General features: G+C 44.8%; 1 long non-coding RNA gene across 1 annotated transcript in view; it reads left to right on the top strand.

The window, feature by feature from the left end:
- LOC132591761 (uncharacterized) overlaps window positions 1-23,072 on the top strand; it is a 63,912-nt gene extending 40,840 nt beyond the window's left edge. The window contains exon 2 of the long non-coding RNA XR_009557219.1: window positions 9,438-23,072. This is a non-coding gene — a long non-coding RNA (uncharacterized LOC132591761). The remainder of the gene's footprint in view (window positions 1-9,437) is intronic.
- The last annotated feature ends 3,215 nt before the right edge of the window (window positions 23,073-26,287 follow it).

The following is a 26,287-nucleotide window of genomic DNA, read 5'->3' as shown; positions in this document are numbered from 1 at the left end:
ATTCCAGGCAGTCAAGGACTTGCTCGTCTCGAACTCGGTCTTAGCACACTTCGACGAGAGGCTGCCAGCGGTGCTGGCATGCGACGCCTCTCCCTATGGCATCGGCGCTGTCCTGGGACACCAACTCCCGGATGGAAGAGAGGTGCCGGTGGCATACTTCTCCCAGACGCTTGCTGCAGCTGAACGAAACTACTCACAGATTGACAAGGAGGGTCTGGCAATCGTGAAGGGCGTAAAAAAATTCCATGATTTCTTGTACGGGCGGCCCTTTACCATAGTGACTGACCACAAGCCGTTGCTTGGCCTGTTTGCCCCTGAGAAGCAGACCCCCCAAGTGTTGTCTCCACGTGTCCTCAGGTGGTCAATTTTCCTTGCCGGCTACCAGTATGCACTAATCCACCGCCCTGGGAAGGCGATGGGCCACGCAGACGCCCTCAGCAGGCTACCACTACCAGAAACAGGCCCCGACCCAGCGCCTGCGCAAGAGGTTATGACCCTGGAGCTGCTTCCCGACCGACCCATTCAGGCACAAGAAGTTGCGCACCATTCCACAAAAGATAGGGTCATCTCCCGGGTCCTGGACTGGGTGTGGCGAGGATGGCCCAGCAGCAGCCCCGGGCCAGAATTCGCTGGCTACAGAAACCGCAAACATGAACTGTCGGCCCACAAGGGGTGCCTGTTATGGGGAAGCAGGGTTGTTGTTCCCCAGCCCCTCCGCAAAAGGGTCCTCACAGCCCTACATGAGACACACCCAGGGGTAGTGAGGATGAAGGCCCTTGCCAGGAGTTATGTGTGGTGGCCGGGGATTGACAGAGAGATAGAGGCCTGGGTCCAACACTGCCAGACCTGCCAAGAATCCCGCCCGGATCCCCCAAGGGCCCCAGTCCAGCCCTGGGAGTCCGCCCGACATCCATGGTCACGCTTGCACGTGGACTTCGCTGGCCCCTTCCAGGGAAAAACATTCTTCATAGTGGTGGATTCCTACACCAAATGGCTGGAGGTCGCACTGGTACCATCCACTTCTACGGCGGCAGCCATCCGGGTACTACGTAAGCTGTTTGCGACCCACGGGCTCCCTGACACCCTCGTCTCGGACAATGGAACCGCATTCACGTCAGAGGAGTTCCAGACCTTCACAGCGCAGAACGCCATCCGCCACATCCGCTCAGCACCATTCCACCCTGCCACCAATGGCCAAGCGGAGCGCATGGTGCGGACCACCAAGGACAGCCTCCGCCGCATGACACAAGGGGACTGGGAATACCGCCTTGCCGCATTTCTTCTAGCACAGCACAGCACCCCAAGCACAACGACGGGCCGGAGCCCAGCTGAATTACTAATGGGCCGGCGCCTTGCAACTAGACTGGACCGACTTCACCCCGACAGAGCTCAGGATGAGGTAGTGGTGGGGAAATGCAGGAACCCCCGGACATTTGTGGCCCAGGACCCAGTGTATGCAAAGAATTTTGGGGCAGGCCCAGCATGGGTACCCGCCACAGTCACCAAGGTGACCGGTCCCGTGTCGTACGAGGTACTAACGGAAGGGGGGCAATGTTGGCGCCGCCACTGCGACCAGCTACGGCGACGATTCCCAGGAGGAACCCGGGAGGAGAGCGGGACAGAGGGGTCCCAAGGGGACAGCAGGGCAGTGAGGCCTGTAGAGCGAGAGGGGTGGGCAGGGGAAGCAGAAGCAGTAGGCACAGAGGGGCGCCCCGAGGCTGGAAGGACACCGGAACCAGAGCTACAACCTAGTGGTTCAGTGGCGCCAGACCAGACAGCCCCGGCACAGCCGGCAGCCTCGGAACACGAGCCAGAACCAGAACCCCTGACCAAGGAACACCCCAGGCCACAACGCACACGGAGGCGGCCAGCAGACCTTGGGGACTACGAATGCAACTTCCCGGGCAGGACTGGAACTTAGAGGGGAGGGGTGTTATGTACTGAGCTGAATCCTAGAACAATAGGATTCAGAATCAGCGGGAGCTACCCAATCCAACTCCAGGTGGAAGTGAATCCGCAACCTGATTGGCCTGCTGGAGCAGCCAATCAGGCGGCTGGCAGAATTGAATCTGCTACCTGATTGGCCTGTAGGAGCAGCCAATCAGGCTGCAGGCAGAAGTCAATCCACAATATAATTGGCCCACAGGTGTAGCCCTGAAGTAGCCAATCACGCAAGGCCCATTGTGTAAATAATGTATATAAGCAGATGGTTTTGGGAAAAGAGCCATTCGTCTTCTCTTCTCCTCCTTGATGACTATGAGCTGAATAAAGAGCATGAAATTCACTCTCGACTCCGAGTATATTTCACTGAGTTTAACAAATCCCTAATCCAGGAGGGACGCGGGTGGCGCTTTGGGTTAAACCACAGAGCCTAGGGCTTGCCGATCAGAAGGTCGGCGGTTCGAATCCCCGTGGCGGGGTGAGCTCCTGTTTGAAAGCACGTCAAAGCACAAGTAGATAAATAGGTGCCGCTATAGCGGGAAGGTAAACGGCGTTTCTGTGTGCTGCTCTGATTCGCCAGAAGCGGCTTTGTCATGCTGGCCACATGACCTCGGCCACATGACCCTGGTTCCCTCGGCCAATAACGCGAGATGAGCGCCGCAACCCCAGAGTCAGTCACGACTGGACCTAATGGTCAGGGGTCCCTTTACCTAATCCAGGATAGCAAACAATAATTTGATTGCTGGGTTTGTAAGTATTAGTTAAATCTAACAGTTTCCTGGTTGTCACAGGAGAAAGTGGTTTAACAAACCTTAGAAGTACAGTGGAACCTTGTGTTACATACCGTCCTCCTTGCGAACGCTGCGGGTTATGAGCTCCCCTGACCCCGAAGTAGATGCCCCTTGTTGCGAACTTTGCCCCAGGATGTGAGCGGAAGTCGTGCGCTGGCAGCGCGACAGCAGCGGGAGGCGCCATTAGCAAAAGTGTGCCTCATGTTAACGAGCAGTTTTGGGTTACAAACAGACTTCCAGAATGGATTAAGTTCATAACCGGAGATACCACTGTACTGTGTTAAGGTGCAGAAGAGAACGTAGGCAGGGGAGGGAGGGAAGAGTAGGAAGCCTACACAAATCACATGGTTCATTCCTGGTCCACTAAACCGTAGTTTGTTGGACTGGGATTCATAGAATCGTAGAATTGGAAGGGTCCCTGAGTATCATCTAGTCCAACCCCCTGCAATGCAGGAATATGCAGCTGCCCCAAATGGAGATTGAACCTGCAACCTTGGCCTTATCAGCATCACAGTCTAACCAACTGAGCTACCCAGGCTGACAATTTGTTATGTCTGATCTGAACCAAAGTTTCATTCTTTATGAATCCGGTTATTCTGGTAGATGACAGCATTTTGTATTGCTTCTCTTCATATGGCCTTAAAATAAAATAAAAAGATAATATTCCACAGTGCATGGCTCAGACTGAAGTTCATAAAAATAACTTCATAGAAAATTCACACCACCACAAATTAATACTGATTTATACAACTATATAACTCTTATTTGTATCTTTCTAGTGGGTCTGCACGGCAGTAAAATACATCTAAACAATTCCATGATTACTTTGATGATTAAATATTGCTACTACAATCATTTATTTTTTTACAAGCATTATACTGCCCTGTCGTGGCACTTTTAAAGGACTGTTTTCTCTTTTGCCAGAAACAATATAAGTGAGGAATAGTGGTGATAATCATGGCAGCAGGAGATGTGGTGGGTGTTTTAAAATAATGTGGCCAGGAAAAGAACAATGGAAGCCAGAAGATGCAATTGCAGCTGTGGCATCCCATTTACTTGAGCATTTGAGTCTAGCCACGTCCTGCTGCTACGCATGCTGTTAAAAGTGTGTGGTGTTTAATGAAGCAAATTAAACTTGATAAAGCACAGGTGAGCTTGATTAATTGATTCAGATGGTGGCATTGCAGCGATGGGCAATGTAGGCTTTCCCCATGCCTCTTGACACTAGCTTATATAGTACATATGTAATTTCAATATGCGTGCTTGCAGGAAGGGGGAGGAAAAAAATCAATCTGCTCAGAGAGCAGTGATTAGCAAATACCCTTGACTGATTAGTACGCTCTTGAGCAAGAAACAAACAAACAAACAAAATCTTTAAATTTAACTACAGTTTTACACAGCTGATCAGCTCAGTCTTTCGTAACTCAGTCATAAATTGGCAAGCTGAGTGCTCCTTTCACCAAGAAAGAGATCTCCACTAAAAGGTCCACTATGTTATAGCTAGGGCAACAGTCTTCCTGGAGGCTGCAATTTAAAGCAATCTTTGCTTATAGAAGACGATAGACGGTGGTGGGTGCTTTGACAGAAATTCCCGTTGTTGTTGTTGTTGTTGTTGTTGTTGTTGTTGTTGTTGTTGTTGTTGTTGTTGTTGTTTGTGTACCACCCTATACCCGCAGGTCTCTGGGAGGTTTGCGAGATAAAATCACAATAAAAGGTAAAGGGACCCCTGACCATTAGGTCCAGTCGTGACCGACTCTGGGGTTGCGCGCTCATCTCGCATTATTGGCTGAGGGAGCCGGCGTATAGCTTCCAGGTCATGTGGCCAGCATGACAAAGCCGCTTCTGGCAAACCAGAGCAGCACATGGAAACGCCGTTTACCTTCCCGCTGTAGCGGTTCCTATTTATCTACTTGCATTTTGACGTGCTTTCGAACTGCTAGGTTGGCAGGAGCTGGGACCAAGCAACGGGAGCTCACCCCGTCACAGGGATTCGAACCGCCGACCTTCTGATCAGCAAGCCCTAGGCTCAGTGGTTTAACCACAGTGCCACCTGGGTCCCTAGCGCCACCTGGGTCCCTGGGAGGTTTGCGAGATAAAATCACAATATAAAACACAAAATCAATAATCAACATACAAATAAAAGCAACAAAATAACACCCCTTCTTCAAGCCTTTGGGCAAGCCCTGCTTTAAAATGTCTAGTTTTAGGGCAGACTGGAGTTGGGAAATCATATATCTTATATCAAAAATGAGATAAACATATGACAAAGAACCCAGATTTGAGGGCTGAGCCAAAATTGCTACAAAGAACTCCCAGCATGCCTGCAGTGGCGTGGTAATGGGGGTGGGTGGGGGGTGTGCCACCGCAGGGGCAGCAGGCTGGGCGGGGCTGACCACCGCCGCCGCCGCCGTGCAAAGCGGCCGCTGCCATCAAGGAGAAACCCCGATGCAAGCGAGACTGCCTCACTCTGTGGTTTGCTCGCGGGGTTTGCCATGTCGCTGCGTCGTATGCCTCCTGTGTGCGCATGCATTGTGACGCGCGACGCATGTGCGTGACTGACACCCCGCCCCTCGGCGGGGTGCCTTCAGGTTTAGCGGCTAGCTATGCAGCTGCATCCCTGACCACCGGTCCTGCTAGCTAGGGATGATGGGAGTTGTAGTCCAAAAACGGCTGGAGACCCAGGGTTGGGAAGAGGCAGCAGCAGCATCCCACCCGTCCCTTCCCCCACTGTCAGCAGGGCCGGCCCTACGGCCAGGCTTGGTGGCGCAGGGCACCACGGCGCCGGCCCGCCAGGAGGGCTCCGCGAGCTGCGCTGGCCCGCCGGTCCGCCGCGCAGCTGCGCCTGTGGCAGCGGTGCTGCACGCTGCACCCACCCGCCCACCGCGCTGGGAAACGGGGCGGGAGGGCGCCAGAGAGATCCGGCGCACCATGGCGCCAGGGGCGCTTAAGACGGCCCTGACTGTCAGGAGGGGCTCGAAGAGACAAGCACAGTGACTACTTACCTGTAGGAGAAGTTGCAGGTTTCTTACCATCAGACGAAGTTTGCGTGTGGCAGTGGCCACACTGTGGCTCCAACAGTTCAGCTCAGGGCGCAAGTCTGGGGAAGGGTGCCAGCTACCTAATCACCAGAAACATGTGTGTGCATATTTACATTCAGAGGCTCCTGTAAGTTCACGCTTTGTCAGTAAAGAATTAAACTACAGTATCGGCCGTTTGTCCTCCTTGGGCTGTTCAACACATCGCTGTTCCTTTGTTTTCCTGTCTGCAAACAACGTCGTGCATTTTCTCTGTTTGCATTTGCTTTGTTTTTGCGCTGAAACGAATGGTGCGGAATAATATATCAGCAATGTAACCAATTCAGTAGATAATTATGTAAAATGATGCCACAGTGAGACAAATAGTATAGCTCTTGTCGGAAGTGAAACTGCAGCGGAAAGGAAACAAAGGTTGGAACACAAACCAATACCTTCTTACATCCCTAGGACTGCTGGAAGTTACGTGCAATGTGCGCACTTTCAGCAATGTTTCGAATGTGTAGACTTGCATATGGTTTGGGCCTCTGGGAGGCTCACAGCAATGGCAACCAAGAGATTACATGGGCAGGAGAAAAGAGTGTAGTGTTTCGTAGGATAGCTCAGTCAGTAGAGCATGAGACACTTAATCTCAGGGTCCCATCTTGGGCAAAAGATTCCTGCATTACAGAGGGTTGGACTAGATAACTTGCATGGTCCCTTCCAACTCTATAATTCTATGATTCTAGTAGTCTACCTGTTTGTTTGCTTACTCCAAGGGACAAACAGAGATATCTGCCTTGAAATTAACTGGCTCAGTTGGGAAAGTGCAATAATTCTTAAAATAAAATAAAAAAGATCTTGAACTTTGCCTTGTTTCCCATGTTGCAGCTCATTGCTAAATTCTGATGCAGGCTGGCAATGTGCAAAATGGCTGGGTAAATACCAAGCTCGCGGTCTCGTCATTGGCATGCCAAAAGAAAGCAAAATCTTTCAGCACTCCTAGCTCCTAGGGACAGGACGGACGGATGGATGAGAGGCAGCAAGAAAAATGAGGGACTTTCAGGGGCAGCTGTGTTTTACTAACCCAGTCATAATGCCCCTAAAAATCCTTATTGTTCTTGCAATGTTCAGCTGTGATCGTCAGCAGAAAGAGGCTTTCAAAGGTGAGTATCCAATTTTGGTATTTTTTTTTTTAATCAAAGCTGGGCACTGGTTGGCCCCAGGAAGTCAAAGTGAAAAAGGAGCAGAAATCCTACCTTTAACAGCAAATAAAAGGCAAAAATGTCCCCCTTTAACTATGCCTTTGACTGATTGTGATCCAATGTGGGGGTTTTGGGGGGGGGGTTATTGAGTTGTTATTTTGAATATGCATATTGTGGTTTTATATTGCGATTTCAGTTTGTGAACCATCCTGAGACCTCTGGGTATAGGGCAGTATACAAATTTAATTAATAAAAAATAAATAAAGATAACAAAAAGCCTCGAGTTTTGTCTTTATGCTTTGCTGTACTTGTTGCAAATTTCCCACCCGCTCCCCAAATTGTTTCTCAAAACCTTTCAATGGTAGACAGATATAATATTGAAAGGAGTCCTCTTCTTCTTCTTCTTCTTCTTCTTCTTCTTCTTCTTCTTCTTCTTCTTCTTCTTCTTCTTCTTCTTCGGCGATCACTCAAGATTGTCTTCCATAAACACAGTTTTAACAATGAGTCCATAAGTGACTGTGGAGGCCAATTCTGGATCTACACGTCCTTCCACAGTGGGGACATAGGTTACTGGGTGGGAGTTGATCATGGTGTGGATTTGCCAAGCGTGCCTTCCTCTTAGCACGTTTCTCCCTTGTGTCCTAAGTTTGAGTGTCTTCAAAGTCCATGACACCTTTGGCAAAGGCTGTTCTCCAACTGGAGCACTCGCAGGCCAGTGTTTCCCAGTTGTCGGTGTTTATACTACATTTTTAAAGATTTGCTTTGAGACAGTCTTTAAACCTCTTTTGTTGACCACCAGCATTACGCTTTCCATTTTTAAGTTCAGAATTGAGTAGTTACTTTGGAAGACGATCATCAGGCATCCGCACAACATGACCAGTCCAGCAAAGTTGATGTTGAAGAATCATTGCTTCAACACTGGTGATCTTTGCTTCTTCCAGAACACTGATATTAGTTCGCCTATCCCACCCGCTCCCCAAATTGTTTCTCAAAACCTTTCAATTGTAGACAGATATACTTATGAAAGGAGTGTGGAGCTCACTCAGTAGCATTCTTGTTGGATTTCATGCAAATTAGTCCTTTTTCCCTTTCAGGCTCCAGATTCCTTTTCTTTCTTTTTTTCTTCCTAAAACCAGTTTTTCAGGTTTCAATACTCATCTTTGGATATTGATGGTTGGCACGCACTTGTGATACCCAAATCCCCAGAGCAATGTTGCATTTTTTGGAAAATGTTTCTGTGTTCTTTATTTAATAAGGCACAGAAGGACCGGAAAAATCTGCACATATAGTGTTGTGTTCTGTTTTTAAGGCTTGAAGACTGCCGAAAATGTGGGGAGGAGCTGACCAGGCCTGGCTCTAAGGGTAGTCTCGGTGGCGCGGGCCGGCAGGGCGCCAGGCCGGCAGGGGGTCGCTGCACGGTAAAGCCGCGTGGAAGCCGTGTTGCGCGCTGCGCCCGCCCACCAAATTAGAAAGCTGGGGGGAAGTTCATGTCGTAGATGAAGAAGAATTTGCTGTGATTTCTAAATATTACCCCTGCCTTCGCCCTTACCTTCTTTTCCTTTCAGCCAAACAACACTAATTTCATATTAATTTGGGTTGGTATAAAATGTGACCCTTGGAGATATATACACATACATACACACCTTTTCATACACATAATGCAGGAGACCACATTGATTGATTATCATCCTGGATTTCCCCAAAGCTTTTCACAGATTTCAAAATATTATGATGTGAGACCCCCCCCCCAGCTTTATTTCCGTGCTCACCAAGCTTTAAGTTTGCGAAGGGTGCTGCTAATCAAATAGTTACCCCGCTCATAAGGGGTTCTGATGCATACTTGGGCATCAATATATATATGCTGTGAAAATTGGTTTTTTGAAAAAAAAAGTTTTAAAATATATATGGAACTGCCAGTAGCTCACCAGCGCCACCTGGTGTCACATTTGTGTAATGCGCTTAAAACACACTTAAAATGTTATATTTGCAGCTGTATAGCTGAGTCGCAGGAGGTCCACAGGAGAGTGGGGGGGTGCCCTTTCCCCCTCTTCATATCCATCTTGGAGAATGCATCATGGAGCTCATCAGAAGTCCTTGTGTGCCTCATATCTACTGGGGATCGGGATTTGTCACTTGCTCATCATGGAAAGCTTCTACTAGTCATGAGGAGGGACAATGCAGGACATTGATGCCCTGCCCACTGACTGCTTAGAAATCACATGTCATTTCTTTCCTTGTGGCTTCTGCTTTTTGCCAGGCGGAGTCTGCATATTGTCATGCAATTTTGTAATCTTAAGGGCAAAGCCTTAGCATTTAAATTGTCAGATTCGTTATCCAGTACCATTTCTGGATTTGCATGGTGGTGATGCCTATAGCTTTGTTTATGATGTAATGTTAACAGGGAAGTCCCGGGAAATGCACATGATTTTGGGACTCTTCCTAGGCTTTTTCCAGAATCTAATCTGTTTTATCCTTTTTTTGGTCCACAGAGCCCATGAAACATTTATTGATGGTCAGTCTGGGAGATTATGCGGAGCATCGTGACTCACCTCCATGCCAGAGAAGTTACACTGCATGCGGGATGGTCTTTTTTGTATGCCATTGAATGTATATTGGGCTTTAATGTCTGAAAACTGGGTTTGGGTCCTGCAGTTACCTGCAATGAGGAAGCACCTGTAACAGAACGAATCCCGTGCTTCGTGGCTCATTCATCATTTAGCTGGCTATTAGCGGGAGATAGGGCATTCCTATTCCTGTTGCCAGCTCACAGATCAAAGTAGCTCTGTTCCAGAGGTATAAGGTCAAAACACTTCAGAACAGGTACTTTAGATTAGCCTAGAAAGCACTGTTGTCTTTGGCCACCACCACAAACTGTATGTGTATCATCTTGTCGGAGAAGTTGCTAAGCTGTTTAGGTTTTTATTTGGGAGAGGGGTATGGGAGGGAGCATGTTTCACCCCCCACCATTCCTACACAACTGATCTGGGGATGTGGGGATGCTGTGGTCTAAACCACTGAGCCTCTTGGGCTTGCCGATCGGAAGGTCGGCGGTTCGAATCCCCGCAACGGAGTGATCTCCGATTGCTCTGTCCCGGGTTCTGCCAACCTAGCAGTTCAAAAGCATACCAGTGCAAGTAGATAAATAGGTACCGCTGTGGCGGGAAGGTAAACGGTGTTTCCGTGCGCTCTGGTTTCTGTCACAGTGTCCCGTTGTGCCAGACGCGGTTTAGTCCTGCTGGCCACATGACCTGGATAGCTGTCTGTGGACAAACGCCGGCTCTCTCGTCCTGAAAGCGAGATGAGCACCACAACACCATAGTCACCTTTGACTGGACATAACCATCCAGGGGTCCTTTACCTTTACTATATCTGATTGTCTGATATGGCCAGACATGTACAGCCTTGGCTGCTGGAAAGGGACTTGAGAACCACTTATGCAACATGACTCCCTATCGACTCAGGACACATGTGCAGAAACCTACTTCCTGGCATGTCTGACCACTAGCCATAACAGGGCAATAGTGTTGGCAATTGTCATGTGCCAAATGGCTTGAAAAGTACAGCTGTCAAAATAACTCTTTACCTTTTATTTAAAATAAATTTTATTTATTTATGCCATTTTCCCTTGCATTTGTACCTTGATGTTCCTCCAAGAAGGTTGGGATCACATATTTGGGGTCATTTGGCTCCCCCCCCCATCGCAACAACTACCCTGTGAGGTAGATTGGGGTTGCCAAGCTTTTGGGGCCGGTGGAATTTTGAGAGAGCGCACCTCCTCTAGTTTCTTCTCTCGCTGCCCCTCAGTCCCTTTCAAACCCCCCATCTCACCCTTCTGACACAGAGAGAAAGAACATGCACACAAACACTGGTCCCATTTGCACGATGCATTTAAAGCAGGATCGTACCACTTTAAGCAGTCATGGCTTCCCCCAAAGCATTCTGGGAGCTGTAGTTGGTTAAGGGTTAAGGGCGCTAAGAGCTGTTAGGGGAGCCCTATTCCCATCACAGTGCTACACTTCCCAGAGTGGTTTAACATTCAATCCCTCTTTGCAGCACTCCTAACAACTGTGACACAGCATGTGATCCAATGGTGGTTTTGAGGGGTTCCCCTGTGAAAATTTCGAGACTCCATAAGGAGCTCTCTTTTGTTCTGGGTTCCTTCCTTGTTCTCCTGCGTGAGGGGAAGGACCCTGTTGCAACAGCAAAAATGAAGGCTTTGCTTCTCAAACATCTCTGGTTGGCCTCTGTTATATCCTCCGACCGATGGAGAACACAATAAGGGCTCTTGTGTACCCCATAATGGAATAAGGGCAGATTTTTGCTTATTACAGGGGGGAGGCAGGGAATTTTCCCCACCTGACTCTCTGCTGCATGAACCCTCTTGTACCTTGAGGGCACCTCCATATTTCCCCCTCAGCCTTCTGACAACACACCATGGGAACTCGCCCTATTGACCAAATGTTCTCACTCCTGAGAGCTTCTCCACCTACTACTGAATGGAAATATCTTCTCTTGGTGCAGAGGTGAGAGCCTGTTTTTCTTGGCAAGGCCAGTGGATATGATTAGCTTTATCTCTGTTTGGATTGTTGTCTTTAACACAGAGGAGAGGGCATTACCTCACCCTGGAGCAGGCTGCAGACCCAAAAGCGATTACGCCGGAATATTTTTAGTGCTCAAAACAGGAAAGGCCTGTTGTGGCTAAAAACATTTGGTGATTCCGCCCCCCTCCCCACTGCCCCTTTTCTTTCTCTCTCCGTGATCCCATTTTTATCCTCTTGTTCTAAGGCATCATAATGCCACGATGACTAGTTGTTTGGGGCGAGGGGGTTGAAAGAGGAAGTGCTTGTGTGCTGGTTTTTATGTGGGAATGATTTTCCTCGGCTTCCCCTTGACAATAAATCATGCACGGCTGTTAAGACGAGGAGGAATTCCTGTCATATCTCCTCTCAATCTAGAGCCTCGAGTTTCTCTCATGGCCTGTGTACTCAAGTCGCTGGTTTTTATCTCTGAAGTGTGGATCAGACACAGAAAAAAAAAACAGCAGACCTGGTGCATTCTTCCCTCCTGCCATGTCTCAGTAGCAAGTCCTCTTTTTCAAAAGCGTGTTTTCTTGTATATGGGCCCACTATAGGGTTGCCATATTTCGAAAAGTGAAAATCCGGAGCTTTTTCTTTTTCTTTTGCCAAAGTTGCTGAGATTTTTCTGGCAAAATCTCGAAAAAAGGGAGAAGTTTTGGAGCTATTTTTAAAGAACTTCGCCAAAATCTTGACTTCCGACATGGGTTGGCATACATCCAGATTTCTCCTGACTGCTTCCAGCTGCTGTATTCTGGCTATGTCCAGGTTATTCCAGACACATGGCACATAGCTGTCAACCCTCCTGTTTTTTGCGGGAAACCCCCTTATTTAAGTCCATTTCCCACTGTTACCCCGGATTGTAAAATCTCCCGTAAATCTCCTGGATTTTAAAGGAAATCACCAAGGTGGGAATGTCAGAGGGACGGGGTCTGAGGAAAATACAAGGGAAATAAGAGTGGTTCAAAGCAAAAATGGTACTTCCTATGAAATGATTTGGGAGGCTTTGACAGCTAAAAATGGTACCTCGTGTGAAATGATCGGGGAGGCTTTGAAAGTGATAGAGCAGAAATGAGAAGGGAGAATGTAAAATTATTTAAAAGGCCTGGAGGAAAACATATAAAGATTTGAAGAGAATGTGGGAAATGGCAGTTGTTAAAAAAATTGAAGTTATGGTTTTGAGATGTACAAGACTTGATGGACTTATGGAACGAAAGACTTGGTTCCTGTATTTGAGAGTGGATGCCAGGCCAAGACCTACTAGCCTATATAGAAGGAAGAAACCACCGCCAAAGAAGATAAAGAAGATTGGCAAAATAAAATAATGAACTGTGCAGGACAAATTAAATAATATGAAACCCAACAAAGAAAGAGGACTTTGAGCTCAAAAAAGGGACAACTGTTTAATGTATATCTTTTAAACCTTGTCTATAGATCTCTACATTAGTTTAACTTTTAAAAGTCACTTGTCATAAGATGAAGAAGGTTTTAAAATTGGATTGTTAAGAATGTAAGGTTTCATGGAAGTCTATGAACAAGCACAAACAATGGAACCGAAAGAAGGAGTGAAGTCAAGCACAGAATTATGGTTTAAAAATTTGTTAATTTTTTTTTCTTCCTTTTTTGTTATTTTGGAAAACCTCTGGAAAATTAATATGAAATTCACAGCAAATTACAATATTAGAGAAAATACGTTAAAAATGAACCACAGATGGTATCTCACACCTTCAAGGTTGTCCAAGATGTATAAGAACATTGCGAACGTATGCTGGAGGTGTGGGAGAAATAATGGGGATTTATTCCACATGCGGTGGTCATGTGAAAAGAAAAAATGGTTCTGGGATAAGACGAGATAAAAAAAATTCTGGGAATTACTTTCCAAAAAAGACCAGAGACTTTTTTGTTAAGCATCACAGGGAGAGATATCCCAACGCAGCAAAGATAAATCTTCCTGGGTGCTACAGCTGCGGCTCGAATACTTGTGGCCAAAGGGTGGAAAGAAAAGGAGGTACCGAAAATCACGGAATGGCAGAGTAAATTGCAGGATTTTGCTGAAATGGCACAACTAATGAATAGTCTTAGAGGCAATTCAAAAGTTGTTTTTTTAAAAAAATGGGAAAGGTATAAGAAATATGTTCAAAAATATAATAAAAATGTAATACCCATGACAGCTTTTGAGTGATACTAAAAGGAAATAGGGTTGAACTATAATTGTTAGGATGTAAAAGGAAATAAGAATGTATTAGAATAAGATCTTTAGAAGTTTGTACTACTGTAATGGTATTGACATTCAAATATAAAGATAAGTCCATACACGTGAAATTAACAGGAAGTCTAAACCCTTCCCCCCTTTTTTTCTCTTTCTTTTTTCTTCTTCTTTGTATCTTAATTTTATTTAAGGGTGGTAATAGCAGGGGGGAAAAAAGATAATCAATGATGGTTATTCCGTATTGTGTACGTCCTGCTGCGTATAATGTATGTGAGTTTATTGCATATTTTGTATGGTACGGTATGGGATGTTTTGTATGTTATATATATTTTGTATTTATGATGAATAAGCAATAAAAAGGACATTTTAAAAAAGGAAAATTAATAAAATGTTATAAAAAACAACAACAATAACAGCTTCCCCCAAAGAATTATGGGAGCTGTAGTTTGTTCAGGGTGCTGAGAGTTGTCAGGAGCCCCCTATTCCCCTTACGGAGCTACAATTACCAGAGTTCCTTGAGACAAAGGATTGTCTTCTAAACTATGGCAGGAATTTTAGTCAATAGAGATAACTGCAACACACACACACAGACACACCAACAAATCTCCAGTACAAAGTTTTGCAGCTGGAGTCAGTCAGGGCCCTGCCCTCCCAGGCCAGGTGGGAAAAGTCATACAGGAGAGGGAGTGGGTCTTCCAGGGCTCACAGCCAAGGTGGCATGTGCTTGCTAGTTCTCTCTAAGCCACTATCTTGCAGTGGGCTCGTTGAAACACATTTCCTTAGCTGCATGAGGATTTCAGCAATCATTCATAAGGCAGGGCTTTGAGTATTAAGCAACACCTTGCACAAGCAAGTCTGTAGGCTGCACACAGTGCTGATTAAATGATACGGAGGTGCCCTAATGTTCAGAACGTCATGTGAAATCATGGCATAGATGCCTTGCTCAAGCCTAGTGCTGATTTAATGATTTCTGTTTGAGGCCGACGGTGAAAACTGAAGGCGTCGATCTGCATGTCAACTAGCTCACCATCTGGGCTGAGCCTGTGCCCAACATCTTCTGATGCTCTTCCAAATGGTGAGGACAGGTCTGAGAAAGCAACAGCTCAAGGATTGCAAAGCTGACTGAGCCTTAGCTTCCACAGAGCATCTCTAAAATATGACCTGAAGCACTTGGGTTGCCTCTGTAGAAATGGTGTAGCAGCCATCAAGAACTCCCTGTTACAACTTGACCCCAGTGATCAGGACTACAGACCAGCCAACTGTCCTTATTTTCCAGGGACAGTCCTGGATTTACAGAAGCCATCCTGGTTTCTGATTTGATCCTGGAATGTCCCACTTTTCCTTAGGATGTCTTTATTTTCATCAGAGAAAGGGTGAAGGGCATAGGACCTCTGAGCCAAGGAGATAAGCAATGAACCAGCTTTTAGAAGACCTCTGAAAGTAGGGCTGCCATACACCTGGGATTATCCCAGACATTACCGGGATTTGTATGTCGGAAATAGCGTCTGGGTGAAATTTCAAAAATTGGTAAAAATGGGAAAACCCGGGCGTATGGCAGAAGTGTTGGTTTTTTGGTGAATTTCCCTTAACAATAGCTCACCTCCCAGCCCCCCAAAAACTCAACAACATTTGTGTCCAGATTTTCACATTTTGAAATATGGCAACCCTATCTGAAGGCAGCCCTATATAGGGAAGTTTTTTTATGTTTAATGTTTTATTTATTTTATTAATATGTTGGAAGCCGCTCAGAGTGGCTGGGGCAACCCAGTCAGCTGAGCAGGTTATTGTTGTTGTTGTTGTTGTTGTTGTTGTTGTTGTTGTTGTTATTATCATTGTTGTTGAATAGGACATCCCCATTTTCACAGGAGAAATGTTGGAGGGTGTGGGACTACATAATAAGAAATGCAACAGGTGTGTTCTGCTGCCAATGTATACGTGCCAGAAAGTCTTTGTCAAACCCACATTTGCAAATATTTATGTACTGCATTAAAACGCCACATGATTCCCAACCCCTTGCATCTTGCCCTTTGAAATGTAATAGGTGAAGCTTTTTCACCAGAACATTAAAGCAAAACCAAAGCACCTCACCCTTTCATTGATTTAAGGCAGGGATGTCCAACAGGTCGATTGCAATCTACTGGTAGATCCCTGGGAGGTTTTGGTAGATCGCAGTTGATTGCTGGGTTCCTTTCCTTAGTGTTGGTAATATTGAATCCAGTCCCACCCCATCGCCCCGCCCTCCATTGTCGCACGATCTGCAGAATGGAGGGCAGAGTTTTCTCAGAGAGGCTGTTTGTTTCCCCAGCAATCTGTTGGTCAGTGTCTGTTCCTCCTTCTCCCCCAAAACCCTTAAAATTGGGGCTTTCTTCCTCCCAAAACAAAGCTCAACAACTTTGACTTGAACCCCCCCAAAAGGGGGTAGATCACTGCCAGTTTTTAATTCTGTAAGTAGATTGCAGTCTTTTGGGAGTTGGCCACCCCTGATTTAAGGGAAAGGAATGAATGGTGAACGGACTGAAATTTATCCAGTCGTGGAGTGAATCATTGAAGAAAGCAAAGTCCGTGGCCTGGGGCCCTTAACATCAATGAAGAGGCAATTTGTGTATTTGAGCACGATGGTTACTGATGACAGTTAAACCCAAATAAAGGCATGAAAAGCATTGTTCTTCGATTTGATCAGAAGCCCAGCGCTATCGTTCCCTTTCATGACATTTCAGGTTATTCATCCAGTCAAAGGGGAAACGCTCACGATGCCACATGATTTAAATTAATCCAGTGAGTGGAAATATCCAAATTTCACAGCAGAGACGGCTGGTTATTTCAAAGGAGCTCTTTATGATGAGGGCTCCAGCATATGGTTACACGACAGAGGAAATGAGCTTCTTTAGGAAGATTTAATATCATTAGCAGCTTAGGCACTTCTTTCCTTAGGAGAGGGATGAAATCCCAGTTGCTTAATCCGTTGTCACTTAACTGCCGCTGAGCTTCATCTCTTCATTTTTAAAATTGAAGCAGGCGTGGATGCTCCTGAAAACAAAACGATTGGATTCGATTCACAATGTGAGCATGGGAGAAGTGGGCCGGCCCTACCGTTGGGCTGGGTGAGATAGCTGCCTCAAGGAGAAGGTTTTGGGTGCTGTGCCACTGGCCAATAGTCCTTCCTGACAGGAAGGAAGAATAGCAATGGCAATCAATCCCAGGAGCTGCATGCTCCCTAAGGTAATTCCACCTCTACACCGGATAAATTGTAAATATGCAAAGCACATTTATTGGAGAGTAGATAATACTGCTTGATTAGCGACTAGGTGTTTCTAAAATGCGCTCAGTGAAATTAAGAGGCTGTGGCAAACAATCCACTTATTTTGAAGCACAGGTAATACTACTCTGGAGCAAACAGATTGAATATTGCAGCCACAGGCGATTATGGACAGGGCCGTCTTTACCGGGGGTGCAAGGGATGCAGTGCACCCGGGCATCGAATTCTGGAGGGCACCAAATGGATCGGCAGCAGTGAAAAGCAATGGAGCGGAAGTCCCCCCCCCCCCGGTCGTTCTGTTATTCTGTAGCGTCAAATATTACAGACAAGTCAGGAAACAAAAGCAGCTATTTCCACTGCGTCGTCGTTACAGGTGAACTAAATTTGTGGGCGCTGGGCAGATCTTTGCACCCCGGCGGCACATATGATAAAGACGGCCCTGATTATGGACTTCGGCAATAACACCTTCATCTATCTCTATCTGTATTAATATGATCTCTGGGTTAAAGTAGGGAAGGGGGGAGGAGGAGAAATTCCTGAGCAAGGACAATTTTGTGCACTTTGGGTTGGTTTACAAGTGCATGTGTGCTATCATCGGCATAGCCAAGTCAGGTAGGGGGGCAGCTGCCCCCCCCAATCAAGTAAAACAATAGAAATACTAACTGACCAATAACGTCAGTTCTGCCTCCCGCCGCCCCCCCCCCAACTAAACTCCTGGCTATGCCCATGTGTGCTATGATAGAATTTCAAAGCTTATAATATATCCAAATACTTTGAAAGTCATGGAGATTTCAATGTGGGATGTCATCCTTGTAGCAGTCAAATACAACATTCCTTGTTTGCCTAGAGTGGAAACATATAGGGGGATGTTGATACAGCCAGTTGAACTTCCTGTTCCACCTGGTCTGGAGCATCCTCCCCCTGCAGGTGGAACAGGGAGGTATGTGGACTTGAGCCTTGCAGACCTAACAAAAGGCCCAGTCATGCAGCCATCTCTCTTTTTGATGCCGTTTCTTCTCTTGAACTACACTGCTGGCTCTCTGCCAGCAGCGCATGGGCCCATCCTTACAAGGATGTAAGCCACACTGTATCTGTAACCGCAAGCTAAAGCCTGCCTTCAGGGATCATACTGTGAACTGAACATGAGTAAACTGTTCATTACTTATAAGGAAGACTCTTGTGTCTTTATTCTTTTAGGAGGGAATCAAAGGGGTCTTACCAGGAATATACTCCAATCTGGGCATGCCCGATTGAATTGCTTAACTAAAGAGATTCAAACGAATCTGCAACTAGCTTCTTGCTATGTAAAAGGGGAATAAGCTCTGCTATGCAGTGGTACCTCGACTTACGAACGACTCGACAACTGAATTTTTCGACTTACGAGTGGGGCAAATGGCCGCACGCTTACAAATTTCTCGACATCTGAACGGAAACAGCGGCGGTTTTAGATAGGGTTTTTTCGACATACGAATTTTTAGATGGGGTTGCTTCAACTTACGGATTTTTCCATTTCCAATGCATTCCTATGGGAAATCGTGTTTCCAATGGCACTTTTCGACACGAATTTTTCGACCTACGAAGGTGCCTTCAAAACAGATTAAATTCGTAAGTCGAGGCACCACTGTATATAACTCACTAGCATGAGTTAGGAAGAATGATATTTAATCAATATATCCTCGCCTACTATCCACAACATTGCCCCATTCGGGAGATTGCACAGAAACTCGAGTGATTGATGGGAAATCTGGATGCTTTTGCTGCAGACGGGTCCAGCGGTGAGTTAAGGTGATCCCTGGCTCAAAGTAAGCCTTGCCTTCCCAAGAGCTCTATCCTCCAGAAATGTGCAACATGTTGTTATAAGAATTTTGAGGTCATATCTATATATATATAATAATTGTTCATAAAACATGTACATGAATGTACAGGCACATGTCTGAAGCAGCACAGGAAGACAGGCCTTTCTGACACCATTTTGACTCTCTCTCTGACCAGGTGTTCCTCTGCAAGGAAGAAGTGGGGTGGGGGGAACCTTCTCATTGTCTCAGGAATTAAAGTGATAATCCCTGGCATCCTGATACCTGACTGCCAGACAAAAGGGTGTGATTAACTTGGCTGGGAAACAGGGAAATGTAAATATCTCTCAATTTTGTTGATTAGGTTTTGGGGGGCAGGGGGCAGGGTCCAGACTGCTCAGATTACTGCCACCAGACCTCCCCTTTCATGATGTACCTATGATGAATCTAGGGAGGGGGGTCTTGGGCTACACCCCTTCTGTGACATATGGATGATGCTTCTGGGGGGTGGGCTGAAACCAATTTCAAATTTCTTTTTAAGGGCAAGACATCTTTGTTTGGGGTTCCTTCCTTGTTCTCCTGTGTGAGAGGAAGGACCCTGTTGCAACAGTTAAAATAAAAGTGCCTTGCTTCGTACGTCCTGGTTTGGTCTCTGTTATTTGGTGGGCAGGAGACGCTTAAATTCGTCTGCTTGCCTGGATCCTTGAGCTCTCCCTGGGTCAAGATCCATTTCTCTGGGTTCATAGGAACCAGCTTAAATTTTACAACAATTTGGCGACCACTTCGGGGACCCAGTTTTGCCTTGAGCTCCGGGTTCACTGAGGAAGGGGAGCCCAGCGCGCCCTTGCCTCTTTTGCAGGGGGGTAAACCAACCTCAGGACCCGAGGCACTTGGTAGTAATTGAGAGTCCAAGCGGGACCCCCAGGACGAAGCAACGTTTAAAGGGACAAGGCTGTTTTTTTTTCAGGAACCAGTTGGAAGCTGGAGACAACGGGATTCGACTGAAAGGATCGGTCGTGAGTATTAAAAGGGGACACCTTGGGTGAGCTAAGAACCACAGCAACTAAAAATCTATTTCTCCACTTGGACTATCCTTTTCTACTCTCCTCTTTGGACCTTAGTTGCAGCAAGGCTGCCAGGCACAGTTACAAGGTAGAACTGAGGTCCAGGGCAACAGTCTTTACGTTAAACGCAGAGCTCAGAAAGACTGTCCCAGCTCCCTTCTGCCAAACTGAGCAGAAGTCTGAGCAAACTGTCGCTTTTCTACCAATCTGGGAATCTGGCTATCCCAGCTCTGTTTCCTATTCCTCTGCTCTTAATCTTCGGGTGAAGACGCCCCCCTGCCATGGCGACCTTTGTTAGGTATGACCCATGACCAGAGATTGCAAGTGCGCCCGTTCCTTTCCTACTACTCTGTATCTCTGTATTCCTCAGTTCCGACCTGACATTGCGTAGGCAAGCGTTCAGTAGGATATGAGTCTAGTGTGTAAGAGGCAGGGAAGTTGCTGTGGAACCCTCAGGCAATTGATGACCAGTGGGAGGGTTCCAATAGGGTTTTAGCTGCACCAGGCCGCCTAGTAGTTAGTGCACGCGAACGGCAGGCAGGAACACCACTAGGACGTGGGGGTGAGTCATAGACTCGGGAAGTTAAGAGTGTCCAGGAACAGGGTCGGGGACCCGAACTGCAGTATAAAAAGGCTTAAGTAAAATGGGTGCAACCCACTCTAAGGAATTCCTTTCCCAGACTCCCAACCGAGGCAAAGCACAACTGAGGCTTGGCTCCGGTAAGGACTTTGAGGATGAAAGTCCACTCCAATTCGTTCTCTTAAATTGGCACGAAATCCCCGGGGCGGACAAGCTTGAAGGGAACCAATTGCAAAAACTTTGTAAGAAAAAAACACTGGGTCCGCTTTACTATGGACCACCCAGATGAGGGGAAATGGCTACCAGGAGGTTCCTTTAACATACAGTGAATCTCCGCTTTAAAATTAACCCTGGTGAACTCTGAATGGGAAAAGTTTTGTGAGGAATCCTGCAAAGTATGTTATGGTATAAAATTATATATGTTTGCATGTTACATGTTGTCTGTGTTGTCTGTGAAGTGTATGTGCGTCTGATCCTTGTGTCTGCTATAGTTCATTGTTCCCCTTAAAGTAAATGAGAGATATAATCCAGGTTTAGGAAATTAGGGGTTTGTGTAAAATTTGGCCATGACACCCACAGACTGCCTTTTTTAAAGCATGCATAGTTTAAAATAATATAATAATAAGGCAAGCTTGCTTAAATAATCTTATGTAAGGGCTTGATCAACCCAAAAACAATGGCAAATATTTAAAAGAGTGGAGGTAGTGTGTAAAGGTTTGTTTTAAAGAGGCTGTAGAAGGCCATTTTTTCCTCTCCAAAAGTAAAAAGAGGGGGCAGGATGAAGGAAAATAAGAGTAGTAAGTTTGAAAATGCTTGCTCAATGCTTTGAAAATATTTTGAAACTTGAAAATGTTCACTTCATGAGGTGTGCAAATGTTTGTTATTGAGAGAGGCTCTAAAAGGGAGTCTTCCTCCAAGTGACTAGAGGAATATTGACTAAAGGAAAATTGAACAGCTATTCCTATAAAGGTGAATTGTTTGTCAAAAGTAGAGCTTCCTTAGCCAGGAATTGTCTATCTGAGTCTAGTTTTAACTTCAATTGTGTTGGGCTCCTGATATCACCTCTTAAGGAAAAAAACTCATCTGCTAAAGGGTTCTATATAAAGTTGGTATTTTCATTCAAATCTTGTGAATCCTGTATCTTAGAGGGTTAGACTAAATGACCTCAGGGTCCCTTCTAACCCCCATTTTAGAGCTATGTGAAAGGCAATGTGTCTGATGTGGTGATGGGTTGAAATTCAGCCCAGCTCTGCTTTCTGGCAAGGAAAGATTATTGGTTTTCAGAGTTGGAACAAGAGTGTAATTGTTGTTTTTGTGGAGTGATTATATAAGTTTTTATCACTTTCTCTATTAAGGGTTAAAGTTTAAGCACATATGAAAGTCTTGAACATTTCCCAATCTTTCTCTAGAGAGTAAAAGTGGGGTGTATGTGCATACCTACCCCTTTCTGTACAGAAAGGGGGAGCGGGAAGGGAAAAGGGAGATTGTAACCTTGAAAATGTTTGTTTGTGAACTCACAATATTTAAGGTCTGTGTCACAAGGGAGCCATGTGCTCTGTATGTAATGTTTCACCATGTGACTATGGAATATGGTGTTCCTTCTAGGGAAATGTTATTAAAAGTAGAGGATCCATAGCCAGCAAATGTCTATCTGAGTCACTTTAACCTTGATTCAAATGGACAGAATGGTTTTAGTAAGGAAGTAAATTCCCTCTTAAACTGTTTATCCAATCTTAAGGTTTGCTAAAGGCTTCTATATAACGTTGGTACTTTTAATCTTCCCCTTCCTTATTTTTCCCTTAGTACACACATGTGCTTCCGTGATAGGGCATAGCCTGTGTTTCCTTCCCAGTCAGGCGTCTGTACTCAAATGTATGTGTATCCTAAGGGCAGTGATAGTGTTGAGATCCCCATATTTCAGAAGGGGTGGACTAGATTACTCAAGATCCCTTCCAACCCTTTCCAAACTTGCAAAAAGGAGGGAGAGAAAATGTGTTTGTAAGCACTGAAAAGTGAGTTTCTGTGTAAAATCTAACCCTATTTTAAAATCTACTCTTTCCCCTTCCCTTCCTTTATTCAGATGGTAATTTTGTCAAGAGGTGCAGCACTTTAAAAAATGGTACAATAGACTGCCGAATCATGAACTCTGTACATGCACAGAGGCTATGTCAGCTTGAAGAGGAAAATAGAGGAGAAAAATGAGGTTTTAACTAAGGGGCAAAAAGGTTATAATCTGCTCATGAAATATTATTCAAATTTCTTAATGTAAAGCTTTGAACCACTGAGGGAAAACAACCTCATGTGTGTTACTGGTCCATCAAGGTTAAGTGGTTGCCAAGTTCCAAAAATCTTAACATGCCAGATTCTTTCCACAGGTATAAATAGCAGAGTACTACTATAAGTCTGTCTCTTGAGTAGTTTATAAATTAATTAAGAGGTTCAAGGTTATGCTTTGCACATGAAACTTAAATTTAAATTTCCTTATGTAAAAATAAATAGATAAAGAACCATTGAGAACCATCAACTGTTTAGAAGCTGCCAATTCCAGTTCAACATGCAAAACTCTGTACATTTTAGGAACATTTCCTGACTGATTTTCACATGAAATAATTTTCCCTTTCCAGCAGAATACTGAGATTCAGGGTGTGGAGAAATTCTTTCAGAACCTTAATGCAAAATTATCTCCCAATGGGGGGGGGGACGCCACCTAAACAAGCCCCTCCACACTTGGAAATTCATAGAAAATTGCTGTCTACCAGTTGACAGACTATGCAAACAAAAGGCTCCATTTCTTTCCTAGCAGGTACTCAGGATGGATACTTATCTCTCATTTGCATTTCACCCCGAAGCATTACCCTATGTTAATATAACCCTCCCTTTTCTAATGTAGCAATGATTGAGTGTTTTGCCAATTCTTTTCTTCCACAGCAAAAAAAAAAAAAAAAAAAAGTGAGGAGTGAGGAGATACAAACAGTAATTTCATTTCTCTTTGGCGCTTCTCTTTAGCTTATAAATAATCTGCTTCCATTTATTATATCAGTTTTTCCATTATGTCTATGAAATTATTCTAACAATAACCAGGTAAAAATTGTTGTGTGAGTGGTAATCTAAATTTTATTTTGTTTTATTTTTGTATCTTTTTTTTTTTGGTATTTCTACTTTTTCTTTCTGTACATACAAATGTAGCATCTAAGTCATTCTTTCCTGTAAATAATAATAATAATAATCCCTTTCAAACAAGATACATGAACCTCAAAGAGAATTCAGAACCACATAAGGAAAATGTTAATAACTTATCGATTGTGTCCTAATTAACAAAATTTTTGTCCTTTGTTTCCTCCACAGCCAAACTAGGTGAAGTAAATTAAACTGACTGAGTAGACAATAACAGCAGTAATTAAATAACTATGATCTTATATTATTTGCAGCTCCCCAAGAAGAAATTTCTAGAATATTCTCCCCTTTCTTGACTATTTATCACTATTATTTTTTAACTAATTATATCTTCAGGCCCCAACCCCCTGCAGGCCTATTTTCAAAAGGATGTTTTACAGGAAACCAAATTGACATTTTATCTCTTTGATCACAACCTAAGAAGGAGGACCTAGAAAGCTATAACGTTTCAGCAAGGTTTAGAAGTGCTGTTATAGAAGTACTGTTAACTTCCTCCCAGTGACTCGAAGGCAGACAAGAAAACCCCCTTGTTGGAGATACATGCAAAAGCAGCAAGAATTATCTCAAGTTCACCTGATTGCCTCAAGATATACAAATGGCGTATAATTAATAATTTGAAGGTTTTGTGCATTATGTGTTATATAGGAATACTGAAATGTGTCAAATGACTTTGGGACAAAGGGGGAAAGTGAATTGCAAGGACATTCTCTCTCCTTGACCTCAAGACTCTGTGCCCTAGGATTTAAAAGCAGCCGGAATTGTCTCAAGATCATGATGGCCTCAAGACATACAACTGATATATAATTATTAGGTCTTATGTTGCGTGATATTCGACAGAAACATTGAACTATGTCTGACAGTATGTTATTTCCACAAGGAGGGGGAGGTGAACCAATTTTGTGTTTAATTGTTGGGTTTTTTTTAAAAAAAAAAAATGTATAGTGTCCCAATGTTTTTTTTTTTGTATTATTGCCATGCATTGTATGCCTTTTAAAGGATCAGGATATTGCATAGTTCAGTATTTAGATTAGATCAACTTATGACCACATTTTCTTGTCCCACCTGGCACTCTGCAGTGTGCCAACCTTCTCTACACATTTTTTAAATTTGTTTTTACTCATTTTACCAAGAATAAGCTCCAAGATCCATGAAACACCAGATAAATGAAGGTATTTATGTCTTGATTTAACAGGAATGATCCCTTTTAGAGTTAAATTTGACTAATTTGGACATGTTTTATGGGGCTGTATAAATTTTAATTTGGCTTCAGTTCTAATTGGGCAAGTGTATCCAAGGTGCAAGTAGCTTTCTTCCTTTAAGAGCAACTGGGCAACTCCCTACAGTGCAAGGCCAGAGCCTATAATAAAGGCCCATAGAAAGCCCAAGGCAAAGGCATCTCTCTCATGACATGTCCAAACCTGTGGCAGCTATGGTGAGTGCCAGGCGACATGGTCAATATGAAAGCCCTAAGGGGATTCACCAGGGATTGTTGCTGTTGTGCCACGTTGGAGGTGTGCAACCAGAGGAGAGCTAGCTTTTGACACCTGAGAACACACAAAAGGGTAAACAAGCAAACTGCACTTTCCAGTCAATATTGGTGGACCATCCTGTTAAGTGTAATACATAGACCATTTTTGAGAAATGCTTCTCCCAAAGTACTAAAACAACACATCTGGTTATTCTTTTGTGGGGCAACAATTTTTAAGAAAAATTATAGCCCCAAATGGGGAATTGTTATAAGAATTTTGAGGTCATATCTATATATATATAATAATTGTTCATAAAACATGTACATGAATGTACAGGCACATGTCTGAAGCAGCACAGGAAGACAGGCCTTTCTGACACCATTTTGACTCTCTCTCTGACCAGGTGTTCCTCTGCAAGGAAGAAGTGGGGTGGGGGGAACCTTCTCATTGTCTCAGGAATTAAAGTGATAATCCCTGGCATCCTGATACCTGACTGCCAGACAAAAGGGTGTGATTAACTTGGCTGGGAAACAGGGAAATGTAAATATCTCTCAATTTTGTTGATTAGGTTTTGGGGGGCAGGGGGCAGGGTCCAGACTGCTCAGATTACTGCCACCAGACCTCCCCTTTCATGATGTACCTATGATGAATCTAGGGAGGGGGGTCTTGGGCTACACCCCTTCTGTGACATATGGATGATGCTTCTGGGGGGTGGGCTGAAACCAATTTCAAATTTCTTTTTAAGGGCAAGACATCTTTGTTTGGGGTTCCTTCCTTGTTCTCCTGTGTGAGAGGAAGGACCCTGTTGCAACAGTTAAAATAAAAGTGCCTTGCTTCGTACGTCCTGGTTTGGTCTCTGTTATTTGGTGGGCAGGAGACGCTTAAATTCGTCTGCTTGCCTGGATCCTTGAGCTCTCCCTGGGTCAAGATCCATTTCTCTGGGTTCATAGGAACCAGCTTAAATTTTACAACAATGTCATTGCAACGTGATGATATTGTTTCCTGCTTGCTAACAACCCCTAAATATACTCGGAGGTGCTGACAATTGATCAGTGGCTGGTGTGTGCTCGTCTGTCACCAAGCTCAAGTCTTTGTTCTGCAAATATGACACTGCCGGTGGTGTCAAGCACACATTGCTACTGAAAAGAGAGATTAATATTTAAGTGTGTATCCATATCCACACAGGGCCGACGGCCAAAATCTTTCCTTTAAACTCTAAT

Source organism: Zootoca vivipara, chromosome 2, assembly GCF_963506605.1.
Source record: "Zootoca vivipara chromosome 2, rZooViv1.1, whole genome shotgun sequence".
Classification (NCBI taxonomy): domain Eukaryota; kingdom Metazoa; phylum Chordata; class Lepidosauria; order Squamata; family Lacertidae; genus Zootoca; species Zootoca vivipara.
This window is presented reverse-complemented; position numbering and strand designations above follow the sequence as displayed.